This window comes from Orycteropus afer, unplaced genomic scaffold (assembly GCF_000298275.1).
Source record: "Orycteropus afer afer isolate SDZICR_OR568_19922 unplaced genomic scaffold, OryAfe1.0 scaffold00161, whole genome shotgun sequence".
In the NCBI taxonomy this organism is placed as follows: Eukaryota; Metazoa; Chordata; class Mammalia; order Tubulidentata; family Orycteropodidae; genus Orycteropus; species Orycteropus afer.
The window spans coordinates 471,832-489,214 of record NW_006921748.1 but is presented as its reverse complement, the minus strand read 5'-3'; positions in this window follow the sequence as shown (position 1 = coordinate 489,214).

Sequence of the window (17,383 nt, the reverse complement as noted above, 5' to 3'; positions counted from 1 at the left end):
GCTGTTTAAGAAATTTGATTTACTTCATTTCTTACCCATTGTATATGGCTGACATTAGATATTACTCAACATCCCTTCATCCATCATTCTACAGCATTTATTACGTGTGTATTGTGCATCATATGTAGTCACTCTATTCTGGGAATTTGTTCATGAAAAAGAAAGACTAGGTCTGGAACCATAGGAAAATTATAGCCTAGGGAAACCTATAAATATTAAATTAATAGTCACATACATAATTGTTTTAATTGTACTGATGAGAAATCTCAGAAAACAGATTGGAAGATTCCTTGCCTAGGGTTTAAGGCAGAACTTTGAGTTGAACAGGAAAAAAATCCCACATGATATGTGCATTTGAACTGCAGGTTGAAAGATAAGGTGGAGAAGTAATTATTCCAAAAGCAAGTGTGGTGGTTATGTTTTTGTGTCAACTTGGCTGGGCCTGGTTGAGTGGCTGGGCAGCTGGTGGTAGTAATTCACGATGATGAGACTGGCAATTAACTTCATGGTGGGATCTACAACAAACAGCTGAGTAGCTGCTTTGGGTATGTGGTCTGCTACCTGTATATAAGAAGAGATTTGGGAATGGTCTCTAGCTTATGGCACGCTTGGACCCTGCATGTAGCTGTGTCATTGTTCAGCAGCCTGCTGTGCTCTGCCGACCTTGGGACTTAAAATGGACTTGAATTGAGGGCCTGTCATGTGGTTTGGTAACATCGGGACTGTGCCTTTTTACTTGTCAACCTTGGTCTTGGCAGCCTCAGCAGCCAGCAGCTGTCTGAGTGAAGAAAAGCCTCTAGGTTCAGTGGGCCAGGAGCTGAAGGCAGAGCAGAAGAAGCCCAAGGCTGAGGGGCTTTCACCCAGCCTTTAGAGCCTGGCACCTTGAACTCAGACTTAAAGCCTCTAAACTGTAAGAGACTAAACTCCTGTTTGTTCAAGCCATCCCATTTGTGGTATATTTCTGTCAGAGTGGCACTGGGTAACTAGAACAGCAAGGGTAGAAGCCTTCCATATAGAGGAAATTATTGATTTATAGATGGTGTGACAGGAAGGATCTCAGAGCATAAATGGGAAAAAAAAAATGTGGCCAGGGAAGCTGCAGTACAGCAAGTAATGGGAAGAAGGTCAGGAGAGCTGGCCTGGGAACAATGGACAAGGGGTAAGGAGTTTGATCTCTATTACACGGGCATTAAGCAGCTACTGAAATGATTTAGAGAGAAGAAGAGAACAGATTTATATTTTAAGAATATTTTATCATTTCTTTATGGAGAACAGGTTAAAGGCTGGAAGTATGGAATACATAATCAATGAGGAGGCTATTGGAGTTCTACAGGTGAAAGACAATACTAGCTTAGAATAGAGATGTAAAGCAGGAGTGTATTTGATATATTTTAGGGAGGCTGATTCAGTGCTTTTCTGGCCCCATGACCCAACTGCCCTGTTGCTAACACAAGTTTTACCTTGTCATGTGATTACACACTGAATGGATTATATTTCTACCAATAATTGCTCAGAAATATGACATATTTTAGCTTCAGTCTATAAGTGAATTATGTGAATGGACACACATAGCACTGCACAAAAGTTAAGACATAATGGTTTATTTTCTGGACCAATTCTTACCATTTTTCTGAGACAAGAGTTTTTATCAGTAGAGGTCAATAACACAATAGCACATTTCTGAGAACTATTGAGTATGATGGTAAGCACTGTCTATAAAACAAGGAGAATACAGTTTCAATTTGAACAAAAAAATTTAGGTCAAAAACAAAAGAGTATCCTGAGGAGAAGTTGAACAGAATTCAATAGTTGAAGAAATAGGTTAAGAAGGTATTGCTGAGTCATGAAATGAACTATGGACCATGGAAACAACCAAGACTAGTAAATGGGGCTGTGAAAATTGTTCACCATAATTTTCATGAAGGACCCCTCCTAGAGTTGCACAATGAACAATGTGCCCACATGTTTCTCACTGCCCTATCTAGCTCTACATCTTGTCTTCCCTGTGACTTTACAGAAGTCATTTCATTTGTTCATCTATTTAATTTCAAAGAGTTGGGTTATATTGCCTTTACATGCCCATATAGATTTATAGTTCATGATTTGAAACCACTATCTCTGAAACTGATAATCAGAAACCTTTTTAAGGTATTGAAGTAGTATTTTCTCCTTATGTTTAGGGTGTATTTCTGATCATTCATAGGTTTTCCTAAAGGTGGGTCAAGCCAGTCTGGAAAATTCAGTGAAGCAGAATATCTTACTTCATCACTTTAGTCAACTTCAGTCACTGTAATCCTGTGGTTCATTTAGTTATGCTTTGTCTCTCTGCCCTAGATTACCAACTATTTATGTGATGAGATCTCAGTAAATCTGCCAACACAAAAATGTGCAACCCTCAATGCCTGAACTCTGTTTCCCATACAACTTGACAAGAGGTTTGCTATGAGACCAAAATATATTTTCAGCTGTTACAGACAGCCCTTAAACATTTGCAGCTCGATGCAGTTGAATATTCACACTGTGTTTTTAATTAGGCTAATGTGTGCTTGCTCCAATGTATAATAAAAGACATAATCCATAATTATAACCCTTTGCACTGCTTCCTGTCAGAGGGATTGGTAAAAAAAACATTCTTATTCTATCTTTCAATTTGTTAATGGGATTATGATGAGCAAAAAAGGCCTGATTACCATGGCCAAGCAGGCATGCCTCTGCAAGGTGAAAGGATTAATACCACAGGTTATCAGTAATTTAAAGATGTCAATTGCCAGACTAGTCTATGGGTTTCTGAGAAGCCTGGAAAATGTTTGCTCCTTGAAGGTGAGCACGTCAGTCACCTTTAATAAGTGCATGGATAAAAAGTGTCTTCATCCAACTCAGCAATTCAAAACTGCACCAGTGGAAGAAAATACTCCAATGAGAAACCCATGTCTATGGACTATATGGAACAAAACAGGAGACAAAAAGGAAAAAAAAAAAAAAAAAAATGACCTTTCAATGAATAGAGTTGAAAACCTTAAGATATCCTACCCCAGGTCCTTATCAGGGCTCTCAGCATACATTGCCATGCACTGTTACTTGTTTCTTCATGTGTAAAATTTTCACCCTCAGTAAATTTCACACTCCACAAGGCAGGGATAGCCAACATGTAGCACTCAACATTACACCATCGCAAACGGTGGGTACAGGACATGTATTCATTGATGATGATGCTGAAGACAACAAACCATAATATTTTGCAGTTATATGGCAAAAAACAAAGGTTATTTCAAGTCAATCTTAGTATATTTCAATGACAGCTTTATTTTCTTTTCATAAATGTATAAAATTAAAAAAAAAACTGTACAACTGTAACACAAAATACTTAATGCTGTATCTTTTGCCATATGTGTTTTTCTCATCTAGAATTTTTGAAGAATATGCTGTGGATGTCTGCCTACTTCACAACACTTACAACTATGTATTCCAAGAGATATGTTGATGCAAACAAGTTTGGGATTGTGCAGAATAGGGTTTCAGAGTCTCCAAAACAGTGTTAAAAAATTAGTGGTATTCTTAATCCAAACCAAAATCATTTGCCCAATTGATTCTGGGAGAGGAATTTCTAATTCCTCTACAAGTTATTTTATTGAATTATCTCTTCTCTTCCAGAAAAGGCAGACTATATTTTTTTTCACTAGGCTGGAGAATAGCAGGGAGAGGGTTAGGGTGGATGACAGCCAGAAGCTTCTATGCACACTCTGGAAAAAAAAAAAAGCATAATATACATCGGAGATGAAAGCTTATAGGCAAGCTAAATACTGGTCCTTTTCAGTATAAATTGTAAACAATTTCTATTTAAGTGAATAAAAATCTGGAAATAATTAATTATTCAAAAATAAGAGAGCAGTAATCTAAATATTTTCAAGTCAATAAAGCAAACAAATTTTATTTTATTGATTCTGACACTTTATAAGTAATAATAATTCCTTTTGCTAGGACCATTTTTCAGTTGTCTTTAATGTATCTTTGTTGTCTTAGAGGAAAATGAAAGAAGAGCAAAACTGTGTGGTTTTTTTTGGAATTAATTTTGTCAATACTGTCTGTTCTCTTTATTACACAATATACGAACAATTAAGTCATTTTTAAAAAGAAAGTAACTTTGAACATTACAATTTTAGGTTACTGCCTTTCAAAACAAAACAAAAAAAAAAAAAGATGAGGAACCTAATAAGGAAATACATTTTATTACACTTGTTATTGATGCTATAAAACACAATTTTAACAGCCAGGAAATGCAATGCAATTGATCATATGTTAGAAATGCATTAATTTGAGTTACTGTATTTTTCATATGTAATTTGAAATTATGTATAGACATAAAAATGTCTTATTGCATGGTATAAATCTACGTATTACTATTTCATTACGTTAAATTAAAACCGCATCTAGAAGAGATTTTCCCTAAATTTTCCCTGAATATCTGACACAATTTCCTGGAGGATGCTCTCTTAGATTCAACTGACCATGGACTATTATTTGGGGTAATTTTCTCCATAGTCCCAGCTCTGGTCTATAGTTTGCTGCTTTTGACCTATTGTTTCTTAAAACAGTCATTGGACTAAAATAATGTCATCCATAAAAATGACCATTTAGTAGTAAAAAATAAAGGACTTTACTGAGGACAGAATAATCAAACATGAGACAGCAGTTTAACAGCCCTTTTTAAAGGCTACTTTGTTTTCAGGAAGGAGATGCTGCCTCCCAGATCCATTTCCATCACTCAGCATGTCAAATGGTGGTAGCAAAGGAATGCATGGCCAGTGTGTCCGAGTCCCTCACACACAGCTAGATGAGCTCAGAGAAGAAAAGACAACCTTCTGGATGCAGGGTCAGAAGCACACTTTTCATATCTCTTTCCAAAATAATAGCATCCTTCTAACCTAGCTATAATAAAACAATAGGTATATGATCAAATATCCTGCTCTCTAAAACTCACTGCCGTCGAGTAGGGTCCAAGTCATAGCAACCCCTCCTTGGGTTTCCGAGGCAGTATCACTACAGAAGTAGATTAGCCCCATCTCCCTTCCGAGGAGTGGCTGGTGGATTTGAACCACCAGGCTTCTGGTTAGCAGTTAAATGCCTTAGGCATTACACCACCAGCGCTCCTAATATCCTGCTACTGACTATTTAAAAAAAAAAAAAAATAGTTGTTGTCAAGTGGATACTGACTGATGATGACTTCATATGTTGGAACTGCTCCATAGAGTTTTTGTCCCTGTAATGTTTATGGAAGTAGGATCTCCAGATCTTTCTTTTGTGGCACCACTGGGTGGGTTTGCACACCAATCGTTAGGCTAATGGAAATGGAATAAAGCAAACCATTTGTACCATCCACAGATCTTTTTTTCTGGCTATATCTAAGACCCCACTTACCTAAAGACCTGTCAGGTTATTTCTGTGTGTGTGTGTGTGTGTGTGTGTAGAGTCTTTTATCTGTGTACTATTCAGAGCCCCAATTTTTAAATTATTTGGTAATATTTTCCAGAGCATAATTTCAGTGAACAAGTTTTTTTTTTTTTTTTACTGAAATATTATACAGATCTGCTTTCCTCTCCTTGGCCACCCAAGGCATGACTATCACATTCCATCTCTGCCTATTTGAAACTTTCTCGGAGTTAGATTTCTAAGAAAGTGGGGATTCTTTAGTTTCTAACTACTCACTGAAGAATGCTTCATATTTCATAGTTCCTTTTTCATGTGATGATGCAGTCTTCTGCTCAGGTTCATGACCCTGGAGGTCATCTTTCATCCTGAATATCCTTTGATTATAAATTTACATCACACAAATCTCTTTCTATCATCTCCAGAACATAGCAAGGCTGTGGCCAAAGCTGTCTCAGGAAGATGCCAATTCAATAATTCATGCCGTTATTATATCTCATCTGGTCGCAATAATTCATCCTAGTTGTAACACCAGTAACTCTCTCGGCCCTGTATTTAAGTAGTGCTGAAGAAGTCTCCCATCTATTGCCAGTTCAGTGGCTCTAACGTATCTGATCTGTTTGTCTAATACAATTGAATTATGCATCCAAGTGTGTCCATTATATTAATTATTTACACAGCTTTTAGCACCTTGATAACTAAATTCTTCATTGAAAGAGAATATAGTCAATAGTTGTGAGAATTGTGGGACCTTGTAATCTGAGAAGTGGCTCCTGGGAAGCTAAATGGTGACTATTTTTATGAAAGGTTCCATTTAGAAAATTGAAAAGCAACCAAATTATAAAGACAAGAAGTGTCAAATCTACCTGATTAAGAGAATATGAAAGTTAAACTAGAATAAAATAAGAAAGAGTTAGGTGAAATTCCTTTTTAAAGTTCTGAAACCTTCACATTAAGGTGAAAGAGAGAATAGAGTAGTAGGAAAATAACTCTGTTGTTTATTCTTTTATTCAAGAGGTACTTATCAGGCACCTAATATGTGCTAGATACTGACCTAGAAACTGGAGCACCAGAAGTTAACAAAACAGACTAAGGCCATAGAGCGTAAACAGAAATGAATGAGCAAAAAGAGAGAGAGAATTACTGCTGATCTTGGATTTGTCATTGGTTGGAGTCAACAGCCAGTATACTGCCTGCCTACCTTGAGCTCATCAGCCCCTGCAGCTGCGTGAGTTGGGAAAAGCCTCCATCTTGACATTGATCCAATAACCTGGGACTTGACAGCTTCTATTAAATGATTCTGCCTACAACTGTCCATGAGTGAACAATCCACCATTCATCCTGGAGATCTTGGAGTCATCATTTGTTGATGTCAACAGCTAGTATACTGCCTGTCAACCTTGAGCTCCTCAGCCCTTGCAGCTGTGTGAGTCAGGAAAAGCCTCCAGCTTGACATTTAATCCAAGAACTTGGGACTTACCAGCTTCTATAAGTGTGTGAGCCATTTTTCTAAGATAAATTTCTCTTTCTCTATCTCTACATAAGCTTTACAGGTTTTGTTTCTCTAGAAAACCCAGTGTAACACACTGAGGTAAACTTGAAGGTACAATACTTTGGGTATGCATTGAGAAAGGTATTCTTACTGTCTCGTAAGCATTCTATTAGAACTTTCTATTCTTCTGACCATTTGGGAGTGTCTTATTTGCATATGTTAAGGTAGAATACATGCAACTGTGTAAAATAAATGTAAAATGCCTTATTTAGGGCTATTAGAAGAGATGGTCTGATAAATGAGAAAGAGAAAAGTAAGAAAATTTTAAAGTTTAGAAATTAAATTTTATTCAATGATAAATTTCAAATGTTGAGGGGCAATGGAAGATAAAATAGTTTACAGAAAGTAGGTGACACTCATTAAATGTTTTCTGTTTGATGATGTGTTGCAGAGATGAACAGTTCAAGATAGGACTTGGGTTTTAGGATTAAAATGTGTCTAGATACATCAGTGAGAGGAGCAAGTTCAGATGAGAAACAGTGAATTGTTGATGGTAAAATAAAGCAACTCCTTCAAGAAATATACGTGAATATTAGAATCTGTAAGGTAGAGTCAAAAGAGGTAGTATGGTAGAAGAAAGCACTCTAGAGTGGGAAAGAACTGAATGGACTTTCTCAGGAAGAATCAACTTGGAAGGAAAATGATGAGACAAGAAAAAGAGGACATTGCAAATGAAACAGACACCTAAAGGAGTAGCAGAGGGTCATCAGGAAAATATGGAATAGAACAGTAATATTAATAGAAATATAGAAAGAATGGGTGGAAAGAGAGAAAGAATGAAGGGGAGTGGGAGAACTGAGCTTCCTTTCTCTCATCAGCTGGCCTCAAAATCTCATTAAGGAAAGTCACACCATCTTTTCTGAGTGAGTACTGTGTGCATTTACATAACGATATGGTAGTCTCTTTAGAATGCCAGAATGCTCCTTAGAAGCGATAATGACCAGACTTTGTCTCATGTAGTTTGGTCATGTTGTCAAAGGGACCAGTCCCTGAAGAAAGAAGTCATGCTTCATAAAGTAGAGCATCAGTGAAAAAGGGGAAGACCCTCAACAAGATAGATTGAGACAGTGGTTGCAGTGATGGGCTCGAGCATAGTAAAGATTGTGAGGATGGTGCAAGATGGGCATTGTTTCATTCTGTTGCACATGGGGTCTCTGTGAATCAGAGATGACTCACCAGACCTAAAAACAACAATAATATGATAGCGTAATAAAGAAAAGAAAGTGTGAAACAAGCAGTGCAGTGTATAAATGCAAAAATTCCAGATAAAATATTTTTGTCAATAATTCTTTTTGACCCCACAATAAGAAAACACCTTTTCAGAAATATATCTATAGCAATGATATGCAAACGACGCTGATTTAAGGATATCATTTCGCTAATATTGAAGCAAATTGTATGCTTTGTGGTGAGAAAACACAGGTCCCTTCATAGAAATATGTTAGTATCTATAGGCCATGTAACTATGTTTACACAGGGTGTTTATATGCAGTGAGAAAATCTAAACTCTAGTATAGACTTGGAAATTGATTCTCATTTTTTCTTAACGTTTTTCCATTTGCTCCAACTTCTAGCATTGTGCTACACACTCTAGAACTCCTCTTTCATTACTTAGAAAATTCTCTACATCTTTCAGCTCTTTTGAAGACTATCCATATGTATTCAGTTGCTCCAAAATCTCAACTTTTATTTTGATATCATTGTTCCTTATGACCTCTATGTGGAAGCTTTTCATTCTTTCAAAACCATTCTTCCAGGGCCAGAAGTGAGCTACAAGTTCCCCTTGGTCTGCTCCCTGGATGCTATTGGACAACTAATCTGCTGGTTCATCCTCTTGACTCCCTTCTCTTGGAAGCCCATCTCTAGTTATACCACTGTCATAGTACACCATCATCACCTGTTAATGTCCAAATCACAGCCACCAAGTTACTGAAGGTTTTACTTTCTTCTACCCCTACCATTTACATACCTACTCCTGTCATCACCTGCAATAAATGAATCTTCACAACAATGCTGCTTCAAAACCTCTGGGTTTTGAGTCTGATTTCAGTTGTATTTCTTATCCACTCCCACCTCGATGGTCCAAGATGAGTGTGACATCTGGACATGGAGAATATTTCATGCATATATCAACCCTTCAGCTTATCTCATACACTATACGCACAACTATTTCCCAAACACTTATAGTATTATTCAAAATCCTCTTATGTATATACTTTAATTAATTAATTTCCTTTAATTAATTAATTGTGCTGTGGGTGAGTTTCCAGAGCAAATTGGTTTTCCAATTAGTTTTCAACAATTAATACACATTTTGTTTTTAATATTCATTGCAATGCCCACAACATATCAGCACTCTTCCCACAACCTCTCCATGTTTACCACTTCTCTTCATGCTTCTTTCCTATCCTTTCATGCCTTCTTAGCCTTGTTGTTGTTGTTATGTGCCATCAAGTTGGACCCGACTCATAGAGATCCCTCCTTGGGTTTCTGAGGCAGTATCATTACAGAAGTAGATTGCCCCATCTTCCTTCTGAGGAGTGACTGCTGGGTTTGAATTGCCAGCCTTTTTGTTAGCAGTCAAGTGCCTTAGGCACTGTGCTACCAGAGCTCCTTCCCTAAACAAATGCCGCCCTTTATCCCTAAACAAAGGCTGCATTTTTGATCCATATGCTTGATATTTCTAATAAGTGCATATCTCCTTGGTATTATTGTTCACTTTTTAGACCTGTATACTTTTTGGTTAAGATCTTTGGTGGTGTAGTGGTTAAAGCATTCAGCTGCTAATCAAAAGGTTGTTTGTTTGAACCCATCAGCCACTGTGTGGAAGAAAGATGAGGCACTCTACTTCTGTAATGAGCTTGAAAATCCTATGGGCAGTTCTCCTCTGTTGCAGAGTCTCTATGAGTCAGAATTGCCTTGATGGCTGTGGAGTGGATAGTTAGCTGAACATTTGGCCATGAAGTTGAGTTCTGTTCCAGGATTGAAGGGTGTCTAAAGGCCATAGTCTCTGGGTTTCACCATTCTCTATCAGATTAGTAAACTTTGTCTTTTTATGATTTTGCATTGTATTCCATTATATAATTTACAAAAATGCTTACATCACTTAACACATAGTCTAATAATTAAATTTGACCTTTTTTTTATCAACTTCCCTTAAAAAAAAAAAATCTTTTCCCTAAAATGGGACTGTTCTCTTTATGTTCCCTGAGTAAACTAAGAACTTTTATGCCTCAATGCCTTAGTACATTCTGTGTCTTCCACCTGAACTGTATTTTCTTTATTTTTCCCTCTCTCTACCCCAATTCCTTTGGGCTTATCGCCAATGCACCATCTTTAACTTCCTCATATCTCTGCTTCTAAACTAACTATGCATATTCTTTGTAATGATCTTACAACACTTGGATTAACCCTCTCTTCCTTCATTGTGGTGAATTGTTATTTGTATACTCATCTCTCTTACCCACAAAGACAAGGATTATAATTTCTATTTGTATACAGATGTTAGTGAAATCTATTTCTAATACCTTGCAAGATATCTAACACAAACTAGTTTGCCAGATATATTTTTAAATGTATAAATAAAATAGGCTTTCAATATTGATTTAGTGACAACCTTTCTTGGCCTAAGCTTGCACATTTATAGAAAGAGTGAACCAGAAGACATGTCATCTAATATTCCTTTTAGCTCAAATGTGCTATGATTTACTATTTCAACAAAGCAGAATATCATTTTTTTAAATCATTTGTAATTAGAAATTTCTGTCTCTAAATAATTTGTGTTGCAGCTGTATTAAAATACCTGAGTAGCTTTCCTTGTCCACATTTATTGAGAACTTGCTATGTGAAAAGTGCAGTACATGTATTATGTGTGTGTGCGTGTGTGTGTGTGCATATAAAATCATGGGCCGTACTTTCAAGTAAATAACAATACAGTTCATTGGAATTCTCTGAACTATCTAATTCACATAGACTTATTGAGTTTATACATATTGTCCATCCTTTCTTTAAAGGACACAATTGGAGCCCTGTAGTAGGCTGAAAGCTTGTATACTTCCCAAGAGACAGTTGTGTTTGTCTCCAAATTTATTCATATTTATTTGATTAACATTTTAATTACTTAACTGTATATCAGATCAAATGATGAAAGATGAATATAGGGAAAGTTAATATTTCTATAAAAAATAACTTGAATACCTATGATAGACTCATACTAAAGTGACCCTCAATGAGTCATGCTCTTGTAAACCTCCTCTCCTTTAATGCAGACAGAATTTACGACTTGTTTGTAACCAATGGAATATAATAAGCATGATGAGACCTCCCTCCTGGATTAGGCCTCATTCTTTGATAAGGCAAAGGTGATAACATATCACTCAATGATTGTGTTACATTATACAAGACTCTCTTTTAGCAGACTGGAGAAAGACATTCTCCTGCTGGCACTGAAGAAACAATGAGCCATGTTGTGAACTACATATAAAACCAAACTCACAGCCATTGAGTCAATTCCCACTCATAGTGACCCCTTTTGGGTTTTTGAGGTGGTGAGTCTTTACAAAAATAGATTGTCCCATTTTCCTTCCACAGAATGTCTGCTGGGTTTGAACAGCCATCCTTCTGGTTAGCAGTCAAATGCATTAGGCCCACACCACCAGGGCTTCTTTTTGAATGATCTATGGAGAGGCAATATGGCATAGAACTGTGTACAGCCCCTAGGGCCTGAGGTGGCTGTCAGCCAAAGCCAGTAAGAAGTTACAACCCTCAGTCACACATCACAAACACACAAAATTAATAATAATAATTCTTTCAACATTCTGAAAGAATTGGAAAGCAGATTCTTTCCAAGTTGAGCCTTTCAGATGAGATGCATACTAACAAAATCTTGATCGAAACTTTGTAAGACCCTGAGATAAAGACCCAGTGGTCATGTCAGGAGTCTTGATCTTGGAAAACAGTGAGATAATGAATAATAAATGCATATTGTTGTAAGTTCTAAAGTGTATGACAATTTGGTAGGCAACAATACAGAACTAATACAATGTCTTAGACAAGTATATTAAAGATAATTTGTTAGTCATTAAAAAAAAAAAAAAAAAGCTCTCTACATAATAGCACAGTCAAATTTAGTTGAGGAGGGACAATATGCATTTTTAAGGGACAAAAAGAAATGTGAAAGTCCATAAGAGTTCTGTCTTTAGATTTTTACCCAAGTATATTTAAGATGTTTTTCCACATTTTAGAAGTTCTCAATGTAGAAATCATAGGTGATGCATTAAGAAGCGTTTATAAAGAAAGATAATATTCAATTACTGTTATCAGATTTATACTCAAATTAAAGACTTGAATGCAGGAAGCATAAAAGATGGAAGGAATGTACAGAGTCACTGTATCAAAAACAATTGTTCAATCATTTCATGAGGTAGCATAAGATCAAGAACCTATGGCATTGAAGGAAGAAGTCAAAGCTGTACTGAAAATTAGCAAAAAACAAAGGTCCGGAAACTGATGTTACCCATTGAGATGTTTTAACCAACAGGTATAGTACGGAGGGGCTAACTCATTTATGCAAAAAAAAAAAAAAAATGGAAGACAGCTGCCTGGGCAACTGACTGGAAGGGATCAATAATTGTGCCCATTTCAAAGAAAGCTGAACCGACAGAATATGGAAATTATTGAACAATATCATTAACATCACATGCAAATAAAATTTTGTTGAAAATAATTCAAAAATAATTTCAGTGGTATATTGGCAAAGAACTTCCAGAAATTCAAGTTGGATTCAAAAGAGGATGTGGAATGAGGGATATCATTGTGGCAAGATGGATCTTGGCTGAAAGCAAAGAGTATCAGAAAAATGTTTATTATTGGCGCTTTAATGACTATGCAAAGACATTTAACTTCATGGATCATAACAAATTATGGATAACATTGAGACGAATGGGAATTCCAGAACACTTAATTGTGTTCATGAGGCACATAGACCAAAAGCCTGTTGTTCAAACAGAACAACAGGGTACTTCACAGTTTAAAATCAAGAAAACTGTGTGTCAGAGTTGTATTCTTTCCTCATATTTATTCAGTCTGTATGCTGAGAAAGTAATCTGAGAAGCTGGACTACATGACAAAAAAAGTGGCACCGGGATTGAAGAGAGACTCATTAACAACTTGCGTTATGCAGATGATGCAACCTTGCTTGCTGAAAATGAAGATAACTTGAAGCACTTACTGATGAAGATAAAAGGCGACATCTTCAGTATGAATTAAACCTCAACATAAAGAAAACTAAAGCTGTCACAAGTGGACCTATAAGGAAAATATGACAAATGGAGAAATGATTGAAGCTGTCAATGATTTCATTTTACTTCGATCCACAATCAATATCCATGGAAGCAGCAGTCAGGAAACCAAATATCATATTGCACTGGACAAATCCACTGCAAAAGACTTCTGCTAAGCATTAAGCAAAGAGCAAAGATGCCACTTTGGAGATTAAAGTGTGTCTGACCCAAGCCCCACCATTTTCAATATGCCTATGAAAACTTGACAATGAAAAAGGAAGACTGAAGAAGAGTTGATGTCTTTGAATTGAGGTGTTGGTGAAGAATACTGAAAATGCTGTGGACTGCTAGAACAAATCTGTCCTGGAAGAAGCACAGCTTGAATGCATGAAGGTGAGAATGGCCAGGTTGCATCTCACCTACTTTGGTCATGTTGTTAGAAGGGACCATTCCTTGGAGAAAGACATCGTGCTTGGTAAAGTAGAGGGTGAGCAAAAAAGAAGAGCCTTGACAAGCTAGAGTGACATGGTTGCTGGAACGATGAACTCAAGCATACCAAGGATTGTGAAGATTGTGCAGAACTGGGCAGTGTTTCCTTCTGTCTTACATAGGGTTTCTATGAGTCAGAGCCAAATTGACAGCACTGAACAACAACAACAAAGATGTGGACAATATCAAAACCTTGAAGAATTATTAAATCAATCTCCTTTCTTCACGTGAGTGCCTGTGACAGGGGTCCTATAGTGGTTTATGCTATAGTTACTGATTTGGTCATTGTCTTCTTTCGTTTGTTGACAAAACCCCTTCAGCCAACAAAATATACACCTGTTTTTGGCTGAAACAGTTTTCTCAAGAGGTCATGATGGGTAAAGCAATATCTCAGTAAAGAGCACAGCATGATGTTTACAATGGTAAGATTGAACTCTGTGGGTTCCAGAAACTGTGAGACTGTAGCCATAGCAAAAGAAACCACTAAGCAATCATCCACCCAGTGAATATGGATAGACATGGAATATGTCCTCTTGTTAACCTTACGTCCCTGTCCTTCACTTTTGTAGGAAATAACTTATTTAATTTAAATATCACAAAATCATTGATTCCACAATGTTTTTCAGTAAAACTGTTTGGAAGTTTAGCTATAAGTACAGCTTATACAGATTGTAACTCTGCAGTTCTTAGACACAATTCAATACCCAAAAAGTACAATTTAAACAAAAGAGAATTGCAAGACTTGAAGAAGGAGCTCACTAATATTTTTCCAAATGGAAAGGAAGGCAGAGGAATAGTTATAAAGAATCATCCTACCCAGGTGTCTACTGGTGAAGAAAGCTCAGTTAGCCAAGAACTCTATTAAAAAGTATGGTATATAACCTTTGGTTATTGAAATTTTTATTGCTGCTATATTATCCTTACACTGAATGCCCATTATCCCAGCTACTGGTTCTCATAGGTTTTTGTTAGCTGCTTCATCATGTTGCAGTTTATACTGCTTAAGCTGGCCATGATAATATATTACAATCAGCTAAAGTGTAGAACATTCTTAGATTTATTTTGATGCCTAAAGCAACTTTTCATTAAGCTGGTAACAAGCCATATAGATGCCATAGTCCAGCAAAAGCATCATTAGGATGTCGAAAAAGTGCTGACATAAATGTGGACATTCTCAAGAACATGTTTAAGAAACTGATAGGGTGGAAGCTCTTAATTTTCTCAGGTAGCAGTAGGGGGGAAATCTATATGCAAATGGCAAAGCAATAGTGCCCATTTTTCTTTACAGAAAAAGTTCCCATTATGCACGTCTAAGAACTCCACCCTCCCCTGACTGATTTTTCATGAAATTACAGAGTGCACTGGGGCACTGTTTGAGCAATATCAAGTGCCTCTAACAGCTGCTTTGCCATTCTTGGAATGGCACAGACATTTCACGGGACACATAAATGCCTCAGGATGAGATAGGCAGAGGAACTCACTGAAATGTATTATTAAGTGATGAAATGAAACATAGGAACAAAAACAAAGCCATGCAATTTATTATGAATCTATATGTAAATTTATTTCTCCAACTAGTTGAGAAAACAAACAAAAAAAGGAAACAATTCACATGGACTCCTGGGCCACCAACAGTTACTAATTTAATGGAATTTTCTACATATTACCACTGTGCAATAATTTCCACTAGAATTTTTGTAGACTTGAGAGCAAGAATAACTACCAACATACCATATATTGCTATAATAAAATTGAGTTTTCTTATAGCTCAAGTGAGATTTTCACAGATGTATTCTTAAAAGATGATCAATCAGATTCAATTAAGTATATCAGAAGATGTATCAGAGTTTAGCTGTATATACATATATTATATAACAGTAATCACAGCTGGTCATATAAATTCCCCACAACCTCATCCAATTTACCAACCACACAGCTCAATTTCCCTTTTCCAGAAAGGCTGATTTGCTTTGTCTTTAACTTTATTGTTGATAACTTTTTGAACTTTGAGACATTGCTTATTTTTCTCTAGATCATCTTCCCTCTCCACTGTAACACATCTTCTGTCATATTTTTTTCAAAATAGGACTGAACACTTTTGAGAAGCCATCCTGCTTTGATCCATACCCTTCTACTCAGTGTTCTTTATTAGATATTTGCTCAGTTTGAACTGTCTTCATTATTCAATCCTTAAAATCCTCTACCATTGAGTCAATTCCAACACATAGTGACACAATAGGACAGAGTAGAACTGCCCTGTATGGCTTTCAAGGGAGATTGCCACATCTTTCCTTGATATGACCCTTGCTGTTGTTGATATTAGGTGCCATCAAGTTGGCTCTGACTCATAGCTACCCTATGTACAACAGAATGAAACACTGCCTGGTTGTGCACCATCCTCACAATCCTTGCTATACTTGAGCTCATCATTGCAGCCACTGTGTCAGTCCATCTTGTGGACAGCCTTCCCCATTTTTGGTGATCCTCCACTTGACCAAGCATGATGTCCTTCTCCAAGGAATGGTCCCTCTGACATCATAACCAAAGTAGGTGAGATGAAGTCTGGCCATTCTCACTTCCAAGGAGCATTCCAGCTGCACTTCTTCTGGGACAGATTTGTTAGTTCTTCTGGCAGCCCATGGTACTTTCAGTATTCTTCACCAACACCACAATTCAAAATCATCAACTCTTCTTCATTCTTTCTTATTCATTGCCCAGCTTTTACATGCATATGAGGCTATTGAAAAAAAACACATATTGGGTTGTTTTTATTATGTGCCATTGAGTCGACCTGACTCATAGCGGCCCCTTCTTTGGTTTCCAAGGCAGTGTCACTATGGAAGTAGATTGCCCAACCTTCCTTCCGAGGAGTGGCTGGTGGCTTTTAACTACCACCCTTCTGGTTAGCAGTCAAGTGCCTTAGGCACTATGCCACCAGAGGGGTACTTTAATCTTCAAAGAGATATCTTTGTTCTTCACCAGTTTAAAGGGGTCTTTTACAGCAGATTTGCTCAGTGAAATCTGTCTGATTTCTTGACTACTGCTTCCATTAGTGTTGATTGTGTATCCAAGAAATATGAAATCTTTGACAAATTCAATTTTTTCTCTTTTTATCATGATGCCACTTATTGGTCCAGTTGTAAGGATTTTTGTTCTCTTTGTGTTGAGGTGTAATCCATGCTGAGGACTGTAGTCTTTGATTTTCATCAGTGGGTGCTTCAAGTCATCTTCACTTTCAGCAAGCAAGGTTATGTCATCTGCATGTCGCAGGTTGTTAATGAGTCTTCCTCCAATTCTGATGCCACATTCTTCTTCATGTAGTTCAGCTTCTTGGATTATTTGTTCAGTATATATATTGAATAAGTATATTGAAAAGATACAACCCTAACACATTCCTTTATTATTTTAAACCATGTAGTATTGCCTAAGTCATTTGACTGCTAATCAGAAAGCTGGCAGTTCAAACCTACCAGCCACTCCTGAAAAGGAAGGTTGGGCAATCTACTTCCATAGTGATATCACCTCAGAAATCCAAGGAGGAGTGACTATGAGTCAGATCTAATTCGATAGGAGTGTCTTTGCCTTGGAGTATCCCCTTGTTTTGTTTGAATGACAGCCACCTGGTCTATGAACAAGT